Below are 16,425 nucleotides of genomic sequence, written 5' to 3'. Positions count from 1 at the left end.
TCTGCTCAGCGGGGAGCCTGCTTCCCCCTTCTCTCTCTGCCTGCCTCTCCGCCTTATTGTGATCTTGCTCTCTCTCTCTGTCAAATAAATAAATGAAATCTTTGAAAAACAAAAAGTGGAAACTTAAAGCCAGCTCCATGGTGTCTCAAATTCTGGTCTTCTTTCCAAATTTACCTGCTGTCATTTACTTTTCCCAGTACTGACTAGAGCTTCCTCCATGATAATATTTTATTTTAATTTTGCCTCAGAATGGAGTTTTAAAGTCACTGTAAGTAATACAGGGTTCCAAGTTTAATTAAATGCAAATTAAAATCTAACTAAATTATACTACCAGTTCAAATAACTGTGTGAAAAGAGAATAGGTATTTTCCAAGCACAGCTAAAGTTCTAAGAGCTCAATGTATGTTTCTGTTTGGTATTTAGCAAGGTGGTTTTTTTTTTTTAATTTTTAAAACATAGATAATCCCTATTTCTGAAAGTCAAAAACTGAAAAATGTATGCAGTAGTCCCCCTTACTCAGTTTTATTTTCTGTGGTTTCATTCACTTGAGGTCAATTATGGTCCAAAAGCAGATCATCCTCCTTCTGACACGCTGTTAGACGAACAGTAGCCTAACGCTACATCACCGTGCTGACACCCTAACCTCACCTTATCTCCTAACATAGGCATTTATCATCTCACATCATCACAAGAAAGGCGAGCACAGTACAATAAGATATTTTGAGAGAGAGAGACACACACATTCACATAACTTTTATTAGTTATATTGCTGTATTTGATCTATTATTAGTTATTGTTAATCTCTTATTGTGTCTAATTTATAAATTAAATGTTATCATAGGTACACATGTATAGGAGAAAACATAGCATATGTGGGGTTCAGTAGTATTTACGGTTTCAGGCATTTCCTGGGGGGCTTGGAATGTGTCCCCTGCAGGTATGGTGGGATGACAATATTAGTTTTGAGTAAATGTTACTAGTTATTAGGCTTTATAGTACAAAAGTGGAAAAAAGATTGAAGTGGAAATGAAAGGGTCAAGGGAAAAGATCAAAATTTTCACATAGGGGTGCCTGGGTGGCTCAGTGGGTTAAGCCACTGCCTTCAGCTCAGGTCATGATCTCAGGGTCCTGGGATCGAGCCCCGCATTGGGCTCTCTGCTCACCGGGGTGCCTGCTTCCTCCTCTCTCTCTGCCTGCCTCTCTGCCTGCTTGTCATCTCTCTCTGTCAAATAAATAAATAAAATCTTAAAAAAATTTTTTCACATAAATATCAAGGCACGATAAAAGAAAGGCTTTTCCAAACAGTATGGAGTTTCCTCAAAAAGTTGAAAATAGAGCTACGCTATGACCCAGCAATTGCACTACTGGGTATTTACCCCAAAGATACAAATGTAGTGATCTGAAGGGGCACATGCACCCGAATGTTTATAGCAGCAATGTTCACAATAGCCAAACTACAGAAAGAACCTAGATGTCCATCAACATATGAATGGATAAAGAAGATGTGGTATATATACACACACACATATACACAGGAATACTATGTAGTCATCAAAAATGAAATCTTGCCATTTGCAACAGTGTCAATGGAACTAGATGGTGTTATGCTAAGCAAAAAAAGTCAGAAAAAGAATTATATGATCTCACTGATATAAGGAATTTGAGAAACAAGACAGAGGATCAGAGGGGAAGCGAGGGGGAAATGAAACAAGACAAAACCAGAGAGGGAGACAAACCATAAGAGACTCTTAATCTCAGGAAACAAACTGAAGATTGCTGGATGGAGGAGGGTGGGAGGGATGGGGTGGCTGCGTGATGGACACTGGGGAGGTTATGTGTTGTGGGGACCGCTGTGTATTGTGTAAGACTGATGAATCACAGTTTCATTTTCAATCCTGCCAAGCTCTTTCCTGATCCTTGTGTGATTTCTGACTAATTCCTACTCAACCTTTGAGTTATTTCCTTAGGACATTTTATTTGTCTGAATATGTCTGAATATTTATTTGTCTGAATCTCCATATGAGTCAAACACCCCCTATATTTTCCTTTGGTAGCATTTTTTATAACAGCTATTTCTTATTTCTATAATTAATGGCTATCTGCTCCCCTAGATCACAAGCTTCATATAGGCAAGACTGCCTAGCAGAATGCCTGGCAATAGTACTTACTCAGTTAAAGAAATAGAATAAATGAAATAGAAAGAGCATTCAAAACAATCCCATCAATCCATCTCTTTATCAAGAGTCCTCTGGGGGCCAGTGGTCTGCCAAACCCTTTATACTATTTATCTCCATTTTTCCTCACAGTAAGTCTATGGAGTAGGGGGTTTTGTTGTTGTTGTTGTTGTTTGTTTTAGATTTTGTTTGTTTGTTTTTGTTTTATATTTTTATTTATTTATTTGACAGACAGAGATCACAACTAGGCAGAGAGGCAGGCAGAGAGAGAGAGAAAGGGAAGCTGGCTCCCTGCCAAGTAGAGAGCCCAATGCGGGGCTCGATTCCAGGACCCTCGATCATGACTTGAGCTGAAGGCAGAGGCTTTAACCCACTGAGCCCTGCAGGTGCCCCTATGGAGTAGCTGTTGTTATCCCACATTTTACAACTGAGAAAATCATAGTTTACTGAAGTTAAGCGATTCATCCACAAGATGGTAAAACCTGAAGTTGAACCCAGGGTGTCTTATTCTTGGTTGGGCATTCTTTAGTTATATCATTACCTCAGGCTTCTCATTATCAGTTCCTGGGTCAGCCTCCCTGACTACATCCAGCGGGGAGTTTCTGGGGGACTACTTCTACTCACTTCTCCTCAGTTTTCTCCTCTATATTATGAAAGGATTAAACCAATGGGTTGATGTTTGTGAAAGTAGTCCACAGTTCACCCGCATAAGAATCATGGTGGGAGGGCGCCTGGGTGGCTCAGTGAGTTAAGCCGCTGCCTTCGGCTCAGGTCATGATCTCAGAGTCCTGGGATCGAGTCCCACATCGGGCTCTCTGCTCAGCAGGGAGCCTGCTTCCCTCTCTCTCTCTCTGCCTGCCTCTCTGCCTAGTTGTGATTTCTCTCTGTCAAATAAATAAATAAAATCTTTAAAAAAAAAAAAAAAGAATCATGGTGGGAAAGAAGGGATGTTCTTATGAAAAATTCCATTTCCAGCACAGCACAGCAAACAGTCAACAAAACCAAAAGACAACTGACAGAATGGGAGACGATATTTGCAAACGACTTATCAGATAAAGGGCTAGTATCCAAAATCTATAAAGAACTTATCAAACTCAACACCCAAAGAACAAAGAATCCAATCAAGAAATGGGCGGAGGACATGAACAGACATTTCTGCAAAGAAGACATCCAGATGGCCAACAGACACATGAAAAAGTGCTCCATATCACTCGGCATCAGGGAAATACAAATCAAAACCACAATACCACCTCACACCAGTCAGAATAGCTAAAATTAACAAGTCAGGAAACTACAGATGCTGGTGAGGATGCAGAGAAAGGGAAACCCTACTACACTGTTGGTGGGAATACAAGCTGGTGCAGCCACTCTAGAAAACAGCATGGAGGTTCCTCACAAAGTTGAAAATAGAGCTACCTTATGACCCAGCAATCGCACTACTGGGTATTTACCCTAAAGATACAAATGTAGTGATCCAAAGGGGCACGTGCATCCAAATGTTTATAGCAGCAATGTCCACAATAGCCAAACTATGGAAAGAATCTAGGTGTCCATCAACAGATGAATGGATAAAGAAGTGGTATATATATACAATGGAATACTATGCAGCCATCAAAAGAAATGAAATCTTGCCATTTGCAGTGACATGGATGGAACTAGAGGGTATTATGCTGAGTGAAATAAGTGAATCAGAGAAAGACATATCATATGATCTCCCTGATATGAGGAATTTGAGAGGCAACGTGGCAGGTTTTGGGGTAGGGAAGGAAAAAAATGAAACAAGATGGGATTGAAAGGGAGACAAACCATAGGAGACTCTTAACCTCACAAAACAAACTGGAGGCTGTCAGGCGTAAGGGGGTAGGGAGAAGGTGGTTGGGTTATGGACATTGGGGAGGGTATGTGCTATGGCAAGTGCTGTGAAGTGTGTAAGCCTGATGATTCACAGACCTGTACCCCTGGGACTAATAATATATGTTAATAAATGAAAACAAAAACAAGACTTAAAAAAAAAGAGTTGGTTATAGACAGGGTAGAAGAGTGTGAGAGAAAGAACAGAATGGAGCTGGCTTTCTGGGATTTGGGAGGAGGCAATGCTGTTCAGTACGAACCAAAAGACTGAGGGAAGAACAGGAAGTAAGGGGGATGGGGGTTGACAAATCAAAACTTTCTTACATGATAATTTGACTTGACACCTCTCCTAGTTATAATGGCAGAAAATAACTGCAGGAATGTTTATAACTATAGAAGGAAATAGAGCATTGTTTCATACATTTAAAAAAATTCCATTTCCAGATTCCCACCCAAACTTTTTGAATCAGAATTTTGTGTGCTGTGGGGGACAAAATCGAGGAAGCTGCATTTCAACAGGATCTTGAGATTCTTATGCATGTGAGAATACTTCATTAGGTGTTACCCCAAATTCTCTTTAGCTTTGACAGTCTTTTCATCTAAGACATTTGGAGGGCACACCTTTGCATTTCTATCATCTTTTACACAGCCTGGGACTCAATATAGTTTTAGTGAATAAATACATTTGAATTTGGAAGATAGATTTAAGTCCCTGCTTAGATACCTAAAATTTTGATTCCATTTTTTTTTTCTAAAATTTTGATTCCTTGAAGAAAATTCTTTGCCTTTTGACCCATAGATTGATCATCTTTAAGATGGAAATAATAACAACAATCCCTTTTCTGGCTCCTAACTGCTGATGTGGAGGATAAATTAAATCATGTTTTTGGAAACTCTTGTGATGATTCCATTAGAGATATAAAGTAGACACCAATAGGGGTTACTTTGGTCCTTCAAACTCACTGATGGCTGAGATACGGCTCTTTCGAGTGGATTGAACAAGGAGCTTATTAAAACAAAACAGAACAGGGCAAAAACAAAAACAACAATCAAGCACTGCTGTTTAAAATTACATTTCCTTCAAAGTGGATAGGGTCTTTCCAAGAAGTAACATTGATTTTTTTAAGAGAAACCTGAGGCATTCCCATAGTGCCCCCTGGTGGAACTTAGAAGCAAACTCAAATCCACAACCCTTACCACGCATTTGCAGTTTATCAGAGCAATGATGGATCTATCTATCCGTCATTTATCTGTCTCTTTATCTCATCTGTTCTCCACCTAGGAGAGACTAGGAGCTTTTGGTGGAGCTTCTCTCTATCTCAAGAACCTAGCATTCATTCTTCATGCATTCATTCAACCATTACCAAGTATCCATGGTGCCAGGTGCTGGCTAGGCACCCAGGGGCAAGCAGAGGAACCAGGTGGCTTCCCTGCCCTAGAGCCCTTTACAGTCAAGTAGTGGCGACAGACAAGAAAGAGCCGATAACCACAGTGATTTATGCCAGGTTGGAGAAGGTTCAGAGAACGATGGAAGTCACTTTCTTTGGTCAATACCCAATGATCGACTAGTTTAGAGAAAAAGCATGGCACCTGTCAGACGAATGGCAAAAATGAGGCAGGAAGTGTAAATAGAAGCTAGATGATGAAGAGCCTACTCTATTAATAAATTTGGTTTTATACTAGGGTCAATGGGAAACTGAACAGTTTTAAGTAGAGGAATTATGTGATGATATTTTTGTCTTTTAAAGATCATTGTGGGGGCGCTTGGGTGGCTAAGTTGGTTAAGTGTCTGTTTTTGACTCAGGTCATGATCCTAGGGATGGAGCTGAGCGTTGAGCTCTTGGCTCAACAGGGAGCCTTCTTCTCCCTCTCTCCCTCCCCCTCTCCCCTACTCATCTTCTGTCTCTCTCTCTCTCTCTCAAATAAATAAAATGTTTAAAAACAGATTATGGTGATTACAGTGGGTTACAGTGAACTGATTGGAGGAAGCAAGACCAGAGGTAGTAAGGGTCAGCTAGGAAGTCACTGCATAGTCCAGGTGAGAAATGAATGTTTGGTTAGGAAGGATACATAGGGTGATTAAAATGTATGGTCAAAATTCTGTTTCTGTCTTACAAAAGTGTCTTATTCCTTATAAATCTTACATTTCCATTACACATATTCTTTATTATATATGAAGTCATTCATTTAAAAACATATAAAACTGACAGGAAAAAATGTATTTTTACGTTCACATAATTATAAAGATATGGAAGGGAAGGATGCACACCAAATTCATGATGAGGCTTGCTTCTGAGGAGGTACAATATAGCTGTAAGAATAGCCATGATCCTCATTCTGCCCTGTATCCACACCCTTTACTGTGTGACTTTCTTACTTCCTTTCCTTGAGAAGTGGAGTCTATTTCCCCTTCCCTAGCATCTGGGAAGGTCTTATTACTTACCTTCTTTCTTTTTAAAATATTTTATTTGTTTATGACAGAGAGAGATAGTAAGAGAGGGAACACAAGCACAGGGGAGCTGGAGAGGGAGAAGCAGGCTCCCCACTTCTCTGATAGGGAACTCTATCGCAGGATGCTGGGATCATGACCTGAGCCCAAAGCAGATACTTTATGACTGAGCCACCAAGGCACCCAACCTTATTACTTCCTTTAGCCAATAAAATGCAGCAGAAGGGATAGTGTGCCAGTTCTGATCTTAGGCCTCAAGAGGCCTTGGCTGCTTTATCCCTCCCTTTTGGAACCCTGCCCAGGCACCCATGGGAAGCAGCCTGGGCTAGCCTGCTGGAATATGGGTGACACGTGAGGCAGAGCTTGGCCAGCTCCACTGAGGCCATCCTAAACTAACCAGCACCCAATCAATTTGGCAGCAGACCTCCATCTGATATGTGAATCCCACTATGACCAGAAGAACCAAAAAGCTGACCTCAGTCCAAATTGCCAAACTGCATAACTGTAAGACATATAATAGTTGTCTTCAACCACTAAGTGGCTGAACTTTGTTTTACAGCAAAACTTGACAGAAACTGGTGTCTGCAAGTGAAATGCTTACCTTTAACAAAACCGCAAATTCTAGGCATTGGCTTTGGGATCAGGGAAGGGTGGAGATTGGAAAAATGGCAAGCAAACAGTAAAGTCTGGAAAAATGGTGAGGAAATTGTTACTGGAGGCTGAAAAAGTGTCAATCTGTGTTTTGTAATGGCAGAATGATTGGCCAAAGAGTTGCCTATGGTTACTTGGAAGATGGGGGGAAAATACTCAGAAAGTTTTTATTTGGCTATGGAGAGCTAGCTCTAGGCAGAGTGTTGAAAGTGTCAGTTGGGTGCTCCTAGTTGTGTAACCTCATAACAGGAAGAGAACTGTGAGCTAAAGAAAGAACTGGCAAAAGGAATTTAGAGGGAATAGAGAGGAGCAGGACTTAGTAGGTTAAAAAATAAAACTTTTTTCAGCTTGAGGCTCTCTAGCCAGCATAGAGTTATTTCAGGAATATGACCCAGAGATGCAGATCTTACCAAAGGTATAGCCATAACACACTTTATAAAGCCCTTTGAAAGAATTAGTGACGGCTAGTAGATTCCTAGACAGAAAGTCTTCTTGGAATCCTAAGAGCAATATCAACAGAAGCCTAATCCAAAATAGCATGATAAAATTTAGGGAGAGGTCTCAAAAACAATTGTGAGTGTGTCGTTTGGAGGATAGAGTCAACCATAAGTAGATATATAGAAAACCCACAAAATTCTTATTTTTATTTATTTATTTGTTTGTTTATTTTAGGAGAGGGAGAGAGAGAATCTTAAGCAGGCTCCATGCCCAAAGTGGAGCCGGATCCGGGGCTGGATCTCATGACCCTTGAGATCATGACCAGAGCCAATCTCAAAATTCAGACACTAAACTGACTGAGCCACCCACAAAATTTTTTAATGAGTTGTACATGGAAAAATACCAGCAGCTTGAACTGCAAGGGACTGAAATATTTCATACTGCTAGTCAGCTCCGACATGTGCCACTGATTCAGTAATAGCTAAGGAAGCAGATGGACAAGGAAGGATGGTCCAGAGGGCAGAGCCAAGGAACACAGAGATCCGTGGGCCAGGGAGCCACTCCCAGGGAGTAGAACCCAAGGCCCAAGCAAGGAAGATTCCTTTTTCCATCCAGGCTGGAGGCCTGGACAGCATTTGTCTAGCGGGAGTCAGAATTGTTCTATTTAAGGAAGACTGTGCAACTTTCACGCTTCTTGTTCTTGAATGGGAATGTCTGTTGAGGTTATCCTGCCTCTGTCTCATTGTGCACTCTCAGAACATTAGATGGAACTTTGGACATTTCACCCAGAAAGAGGGTGTAAGTCAGGAGTGCAGATGGCTGAGATCAGAAACCTCTAACCCGGCCGTCCCGGGACACTCCTTCCTGCTTTCTCCTTGTTGTCTGTCTCCTGTGTCTGCAGGGTCTCGTTTCTCTGCCTGACAAACTCCTGCCCTTCCTTCAAGGCTCCACTTTAGTTTGGAGCCCTCCCTGGACCTCGCACAGTTGCCCCTCTCCCGTCCTGCACCATTCTCTGTACCTGCCTCTAGTACAGGACTCCCACGGTGCTGTATCAGTTCTTGGTGTGAATTACATCTTGTCGACTTTTTATTCACTGTTCTGCTCCTTGTAGGTTAGTAATATTTATACAGGAGGAGAAAGGGACGACCAGTCAGGAGACCTGAGTATTCGTCCCAGATTTGTCACTGACCAGCTCCGTGACTCTGTGACCAGCCACTGACCAGCTCCATGACTAAGATCTCTGGATCTTAGTTTTCAGCTGAATCAAAGTAGGAAGGGCCCTTTCAAACAGAAGACTAAGTAAGATTTATCGAGAGCCATCCTCAGGGCATGGGGGCAAAAGCAGCAGACTAGGGGTAAGACAACTTCGGGTCTGTAGGAATCCTCTGTGGATCCCTGGCTTGACCCTTCGATCAAGTTTCCCTAACTGTAAAGAGAGATGCTTGCATTGAATCTGGATTCCTCGCAGAGCAGAGGGGCCAAGTCTGTTCATGGAACATGGATCCGTCCTCCAGGGGGAAGTATGCATATGTGGGACTGGAAGACAACTGGAAAATACTGACCCAGTTGCTGCTTTTTTTCTGCCCTTGCTTCCTGCCCAAAGGGAATACATCTCTCCCATGCCAGCTTGACTTATTTAGCCCTAGTTTGGTTTTTTTCCCCTTCAGTTTATGACTTCCCTGCAGCCAAAGTCTGGCTGGAAACCCTCTAGCAAATCTCAAGGATCTCTTGCTTCCCAGTTTTGCTCACTTATTTCTTTGCTTTGAGTTGAACGCACTCACCTGCGGTGTGTGCCTCCTCCCCTTTGCTTAGTCACAGCCTACTTGCTTTTGAAAATTCAGCTCAAATTCCGATTCTGGGGACACCTGGGTGGCTCAGTTGGTTAAGCAGCTGCCTTCGGCTTGGGTCACGATCCCAGGGCCCTGGGTTCAAGGCCTACATCAGGCTCCTTGCTCACAGGGAGCCTGCTTCTCTCTCTGCCTCTGCCTGCCACTCTGCCTGCTTGTGCTCTGAGAAATGAATAAAATCTTAAAAAAAAAAAAATTCCGATTCTGTTCACGTCAGCTGAACTTTTTCCTTCCTTCCTTCCTTCCATCCATCCTTTCTTCCTTTCTTCCTTCCTTCTTTCTTTAATTCTTTCTTTTTTGTGAGAGCTCATTGTCTGCTTGGCTCCATTCTGGGCACTGGGGGTCCTGCCCAGTTTGAGTTGACTGGTTGCTCACAACTGACTGGTTGGCTGGGAGAGTCCAGACGCAAGCAGATCATTTAGTCATGGCATGGGACATGCTGAAACAGAGGATTGGCAGAGGGAGCTGTGGCAGTATAGAGCAGGGCCTCTGCCCATCTGGGCTGCTGGGGCAGGGGTGGGGGGGGTGGGGCGATGGGAAACAGTCAGGAAATGCTCTATGGAAGGGATGATGCTTGAGTTGAGGGTTAGAGGAGGAGTTGTTTGTGAAGTGAGGAGGTGTCCAGTGGTGTTCCATGGGCAGAGCCCCTCCCTGCCATGTCTGCTGCCCTCCACCCATAGCAAGGGGAAATCTGCCTTTTCCCACTCTGGGCTGGCACCACTATTTCTAGTCTATTAATTCTGGATCCAGCTCCTTGAAAACTGTCCATGTGGTGATCAGGAAGGTGAGAAGATGGCCATACAAGAAATAAGTAGCTGAAATGCACATATTTAGACTGAGGGGAAAGGACTTTGAGTGAAAAGGAAATGAGGTTTTGAATAAGATTGAACTTCTAAGTACAACCAAAGGATAGAAGCTGTAGGAGGTGGATTTCAGCTGACCGCAAGAAAGAACTCTCTACTGGCCTTTCTTTTAAAGTGTACAACTTGTCTTGGCAAATTGTCATGGGAGAGGTTCAAATATATATCCTCACTTGCAAATCAGATTGTGGGAACTGAGTTCTTAGATAAGATGACCTTTAAGGTTCTTTCCAAGGGTGGGTTTTCTCATACTAGCTCCCCACCACCACTTCAGAAACCTACTTATGACTTTCTGTACTCTCTCACCTGCTGACTGAAGTACAAACTCCAAGGCAGAGCACACAGGACCCTCTCTACTCACACCCCTACTCAATACAGCAATACCAAACTACTTAGAGTTCTTGGCAGGCTTATGCTGTGTTCTGTGCTTAAGATGTCCTCCCTCTTCCTTTGCCTTCCCCATAACTTCCAATTGGTCAATTAACTCTCTCCCACTGTCTTTTTAAAATTAATTAATTTATTTTTTAATTTTTAAGGCGGGGAGAGGTAGAGGGAGAAGGAGAATCTCAAACAGGCTCCATGCCTAGTGCAGAGCCCGATGCCAGGCTCCATCTCACAACACTGAGATCATGACCTAAGCTGAAATCAAGAGTCAGACGCTTAATCAGCTGAGCCACCCAGGCACCCCCCTCTCCCACTGTGCCTTGATTGAAGGATAATTGCAATGGCTTACCTCCTACTACCATTCAGAAGGAAGCTAGGCGTTCAAATCCTTCCTTTATTAGTTTCTGGTTTCAGCTAGAAGGAAGCCATGTAACAAAAGTCTAGCCAACTGTGCCTTCTCTCTAGTGCTTTGACTCCAAAGATATAAGGAATAAAGGTGATCTGATGGCAGTGGGGATAGTGGGAACGGTATCCTGAACAGACTGTTCCAGCAATAACATGGTTGCTGTGTCTTTTTTCCTACTTTTTAGCCTTCTAGAGTGCCCTCAGTACCAACATATTTCCAAATCAATAAATATTTATAAAAAGAAATCATGAAGCACAAGGATAAAGGTCAAAGACTTGATTTAAAGCAAACTGCACGCAAGACTGGACTATTTAATAATTAGAACCAGAACTAGAGAGGAAAATAAAGATAGGACAATGTTCACATCACTAACAGAAATGAGGAAGAGTTAGTTTAGAGAGGACAGGGAGGAAAGATGGGGAATAACAGGTTTTATTATAATATATATATTTAACTTTTTATTATGTTAGCTAATGCTAACACAGGTAGATAAATTAAGTCAATTGAAGGAGTGAAATGCAAAAATAAAATGGAAAGGACTTTAATATTAGCTCTTTCTCTTTATTTTATTTTTAACTTTATTTGGGAGAGAGAGCAAGCAAGAGTGCATGCGTGCACATGGAGGGGGAAGGGCAGTGAGGGAAGGGGAGGGGCAGAGGGAGACAAAGGGTCAGACTCTCTGCTAAGCAGGGAGCCCAATGTAGAGCTTGATCCCAGAACCCTGGGATCATGACCTGAGCCAAAGGCAGACACTTAACGAACTGAGCCACCCAGGTGCCCCTTCTTCTGGGACTTCCGATGAACTAATCAATACATATTTACCAAATAGTAAACTAGAAGATTCACTTAGGCTGAAAGTAGATTCTAAGTATATCATGTATATATTTTAAAAACATATTCTACTTGGATAGCAAACTTTATGAACCATACAGTAACTAAGATAATAAAAATTACGCAGAAACTCATGCCTATAAAGAGGCCTGTTTATTACTGATAACACTTCATTTGGCTAAAACTACAAGAAATCCACACAAAAACACTTCAAGTGCAAATTCTCACAGGCAGTACTTATGATACACCCTGGTGTTTTCATTGGAAAAAAAAAGAGAAAATATTGACAAGAACAGGTAAAACAAGAGCACAAATTTGATCTACTGCTACACAGTCAGAAAAATAATTCATTCTTAACGGCATATATTTCATCTGGCATAATCGGTGATGTATACAAAGTTTATTTTTGCCTAAAACAAGAAGGCCTCACCATATATACAGATGCAGACTCTTGCTTGAGTGCCTCTTGTGAGATGTATGATGAATCATAACAGTGGACAAAAATATATCAAATTGTATCAAATTAGCTGTGATTCACTTGGAAGGTAGCAGTAGGAGGCTCAAAGTGGCACCTATACCCAGTGATACTAAGTCTACATAGGTACGTTCTTAGCCTACTAGGCCAACACCTTGTTATGAGTGTAAAATACTAGGCATTACATATAATTTTCCAAACAGGAATATGTTCTGCTCTCTCAAAAGAAGCTGAGTATTTAAGGGTATGCATGCTTAATGAAGATGATTTATTATAAATTTCAGTAATGAGACTTGTTTAAAAAACGGAATCAGAAAATTAACATTTTTAATTGCCTCTTAAACTATTAGCTGCTTTAAGATACAATCCCTTAATTCCTACTGTCACCAACTAAGCATTCTATAACACGTACTATAACGTGGGGGAGGTTATGAAAAATAGTAACACATGATCTCTGCTCTCAGGGAGCTGATAGTCAGATGCTCCTTCTCAGTCAAGGAATGCCAGTGAATGGATAAAAACAAAGTGGCCAACACTTCTGAAAATGAGGTTCAGTGATAACGTAACTGTTTCAGGTCAGTTTAATTTGGCAGTAATGCTTTCAAAGTTCAGCTTTTAAAATGTAGGGAACCGGCTAGATATGTTCTGTGTTTCTATTTCTCACATTAAGGTCGGTGTGTGTACCTCCAGGCAGATGTGGCAATTGAGGTGGGGAGGGGGAGACCACTGAGCAGCCTTATGATCAACACGGAGCTCCTTTCCAGCAGCACCTGCTTCCGTGAGGACTGGAGGAATCATTTTTACATTGAAACAGTTTTATTATGGGTAATGCAAAATTCAGCTTCCATTTTTATGATAGAACATGAAATTTCATGAGCGATAGATTGCTTCAGAGTTTGGGCTTGGGCCCCTTCCCCCACATAGTCGTCATGTTCCTCCACTTTAGGGTTATGCTGGTGGCAAAATTTGCAAAGCAGACTTTAGCATGCCATGTGCCCTTACCTTGGTCACTTAACTCATTCTTATATGTCCTCTTTTTAAGGTATAAGGTCTTTAACAAAGATAAAAGATGGCTTAATGAACATAACAGTATGGTTAATATTTCAAAGTAGCCAGTAGTAAAAACTAACTTGGTTTTCAACTGGAACTAAAGAAAGTCATGCCATGTCAAGTCCTGCAATGAAAGGTTCTCTTCTTTCCACTTGGACTTCTTATGGCTTATAATAAGATGCTTTGGGGGACAAAAGGGAAAAAAGATTTCCTAAAATTTTGTGCTTTGGATGCCCCAAGTACAAGGAGACCTGAAATAAAATGTGAGCTCAATTGACCATCCATTTCGATTGATCGGACTCTTTCCTCATCACTTTCTAGAGCAATCTCAGAAAAACAAATGAATTATAAAAGGCCATAATAAATTAGCATATAGTAGTATCCAGACAGACCAAAAAAGGCTACGAAATAGATTTAAAATTACTTCTTACAATGTTTTAAATATTCTCACAATAGTAACAAAATAATCAAGTAAAAAAAAAAACCATAGTTTATGAATCAGCTTAAAGCATTCTGGATGAATACAGTTAAGATTTCTTATCAGTGAGGTAATAGAGCAATAGCTTTTCACAGTAACAAAATGTAGGAGGGCACCTGGGGAAGGAGGGAGGTAGAGAGAAAAAGGCATAAAATAAATGTATCCAAGCGAAATTTGGATTTTTCAAGCATCATAAACATCAGTGGAAAACACTGGAAAGAAATACCAGTAGCAGCAGTTCATAGAACAATTTCTCCATTAAACTCCAGCTAATATCTCTGTTGTGTCCATTCCAGAAGCGACTTCCTTATGAAACAGGAGCCCTATTCCTATATAAGGATATCCCCAAAGTTTCCAATCTCTTAGAATCTTTCTGTCTGCTGAAGTTACTACATCCAAATAACAATAGAGTTGAAACAAAACCCTCAAATATCCTATAATGCTATACATTCTTCAAGGTGAACAAAACGGTGTTCAAGTCTCACTTAATTCGCCAGGTTAAATGAAAAATAATATCCAAGCTGGTCTCTGTGCAATGAATGAAGACTGCGCTCATGCAACTACTACTCAACAAATACAAAAACTCTCATGAGCTAAATTCTTCTAGTATATGTGCTGCTGAAGCAAGCACCTAAATTCTTCTAGATAGGGAGTGAAACTCAAATGTTACTTTCAGTACTCTCTACAACATCATTGTTGTTCCAACCTGAGTTTAAAAAAAAGTATTGGATAGAACCTTTAAAAGACATTTAGTATATCCCTTAATCTTAAATTTGTTATTTAGTTTTTTGGAAAAGGTCCTTATTCTTTTATTCTGTCCTCACTGAAGACAGAAAAGTTTGCCATATTACTTCTTACTTTGCGTCCTTTAAGAAAAGATTCAACAAACAACTTAAGACTTATTAAATTATCTTAACAGCTTTCTCCCCTCCAGAATTAAATGATCTGAATTCTTTGAACTTTTTCTCATAATCTCTGTGGTATTCTGTTTTATTTATGCTATGTCTTCTCTTCTCCAGCTCCCGTATGATCCTAAGACACAACATCCTAGCAGGAATTGAATCAGTAAGAGGGGTACTTTTTCTCACCTCCAAAAACTTGGCCTCTTTATAGTGGTTGTTAATAAAGGAAACAAAAGGTTCACTATCTGTTCATCATTATAACAAATACACATGGGTAAATAACTTGCCTACAGCCAGCTTATTCCCCACTTTTAGCTCTCTCAGTTTACGCTTCAAAAGAAGCATTTCCTGTGCCATCTTATTGATCTATTTGTTTATTTCTACTGATTATTTTCAATGTATGCTTTGATCTTGCCAGACTAGTTCTCTCCTTTCCCCCAAAACTCTAGAAAAGCCCAGTTTTAATCTACACACTGAATGAGAATGGATTCATTTTCAAGATACTGTTTGTAAAGAAAAAGTTAAACACTGTAGAACCCAAGGCTAAGACCTACAGTTGAGCACTCCTGTATTTCCTGGTCAGCTTGGGTTACTAAATTTACCGTTAGGCAACTGTACACCACTGTGTCAAGTTCATGTTAAATATCATGCTAAGATAGACTTGAGAGCTTGGCTAGAATCAAATAATTCCCTAATCTATACACTTTAGAACATTTGTAATATTTTGTTGATTTTAACTTTGGGTTTTTAAATTTTTGAGGTAAGAATCTAGGCTTTAATAACTTTTCACCTTAATTAAGATGACTTAAATGTTGCATTATATTAAAGCACTCAAAACTGTTCTCCTTATAATAGACTGACAATCATGACATGGCTTTAGCGATTATGAATGTGCTAGCATATCATTTTAGCTCCCCTTTGTTCTTCGGTCACTGGAACAGATACTAAAGCCAAATATACATACTTTTCATATATATAACATTGTTCATACTACTTGGTAGAATATAGGCTATCTCCAAAATTACATTCTACATTCTTAAAAGCAAATAAAACAAAAAAGTCTGCACATTTCTTCGTCAGTACAAAGCCTTTGAAAACAAAGTCATTCAGAAGTATGGTGCTCTACACTTACTTAGCTGGCTATTAACTACAGTCATATGGGATCTAGCTATAGGAAAGGAAGGAACAAATTAACAATAGTGGCAATACAATAATTTGAAAATTATATTTGCACTATATGGATTCAAACAAATGTTAGCTAATAAAGCTGCCACAAACCATACCATTTACTAATTAGTCTACTTAGTTTAAATGTTATATTATTATTATTATTTAGGAAATAAATACTCCAATACCATTAGCAATTTGTTTAGTATGATTACACCCAAGGCCTTGTTACTGTTACCTCTTAGCTATATCACATGTGTTTATGTATTCTGTTGAGTTGTATAGGACAGGATACACTTTAAGAAAATTAAATAGTACTTCTCTACTAAGACATTTTTAGAAGACTGGAGAATCAACCAAAAGTGACCTTCCAAAATTTTTTTTCACATTGAGGGGCGCCTGAGTGGCACAGTTGGTTAAGCCTCCGACTCTTGATCTCAGCTTGGGTCTTGATCTCAGGGT

The sequence above is a fragment of the Neovison vison genome, chromosome 7, assembly GCF_020171115.1.
Source record: "Neovison vison isolate M4711 chromosome 7, ASM_NN_V1, whole genome shotgun sequence".
Classification (NCBI taxonomy): Eukaryota; Metazoa; Chordata; class Mammalia; order Carnivora; family Mustelidae; genus Neogale; species Neogale vison.
This window is presented reverse-complemented; position numbering follows the sequence as displayed.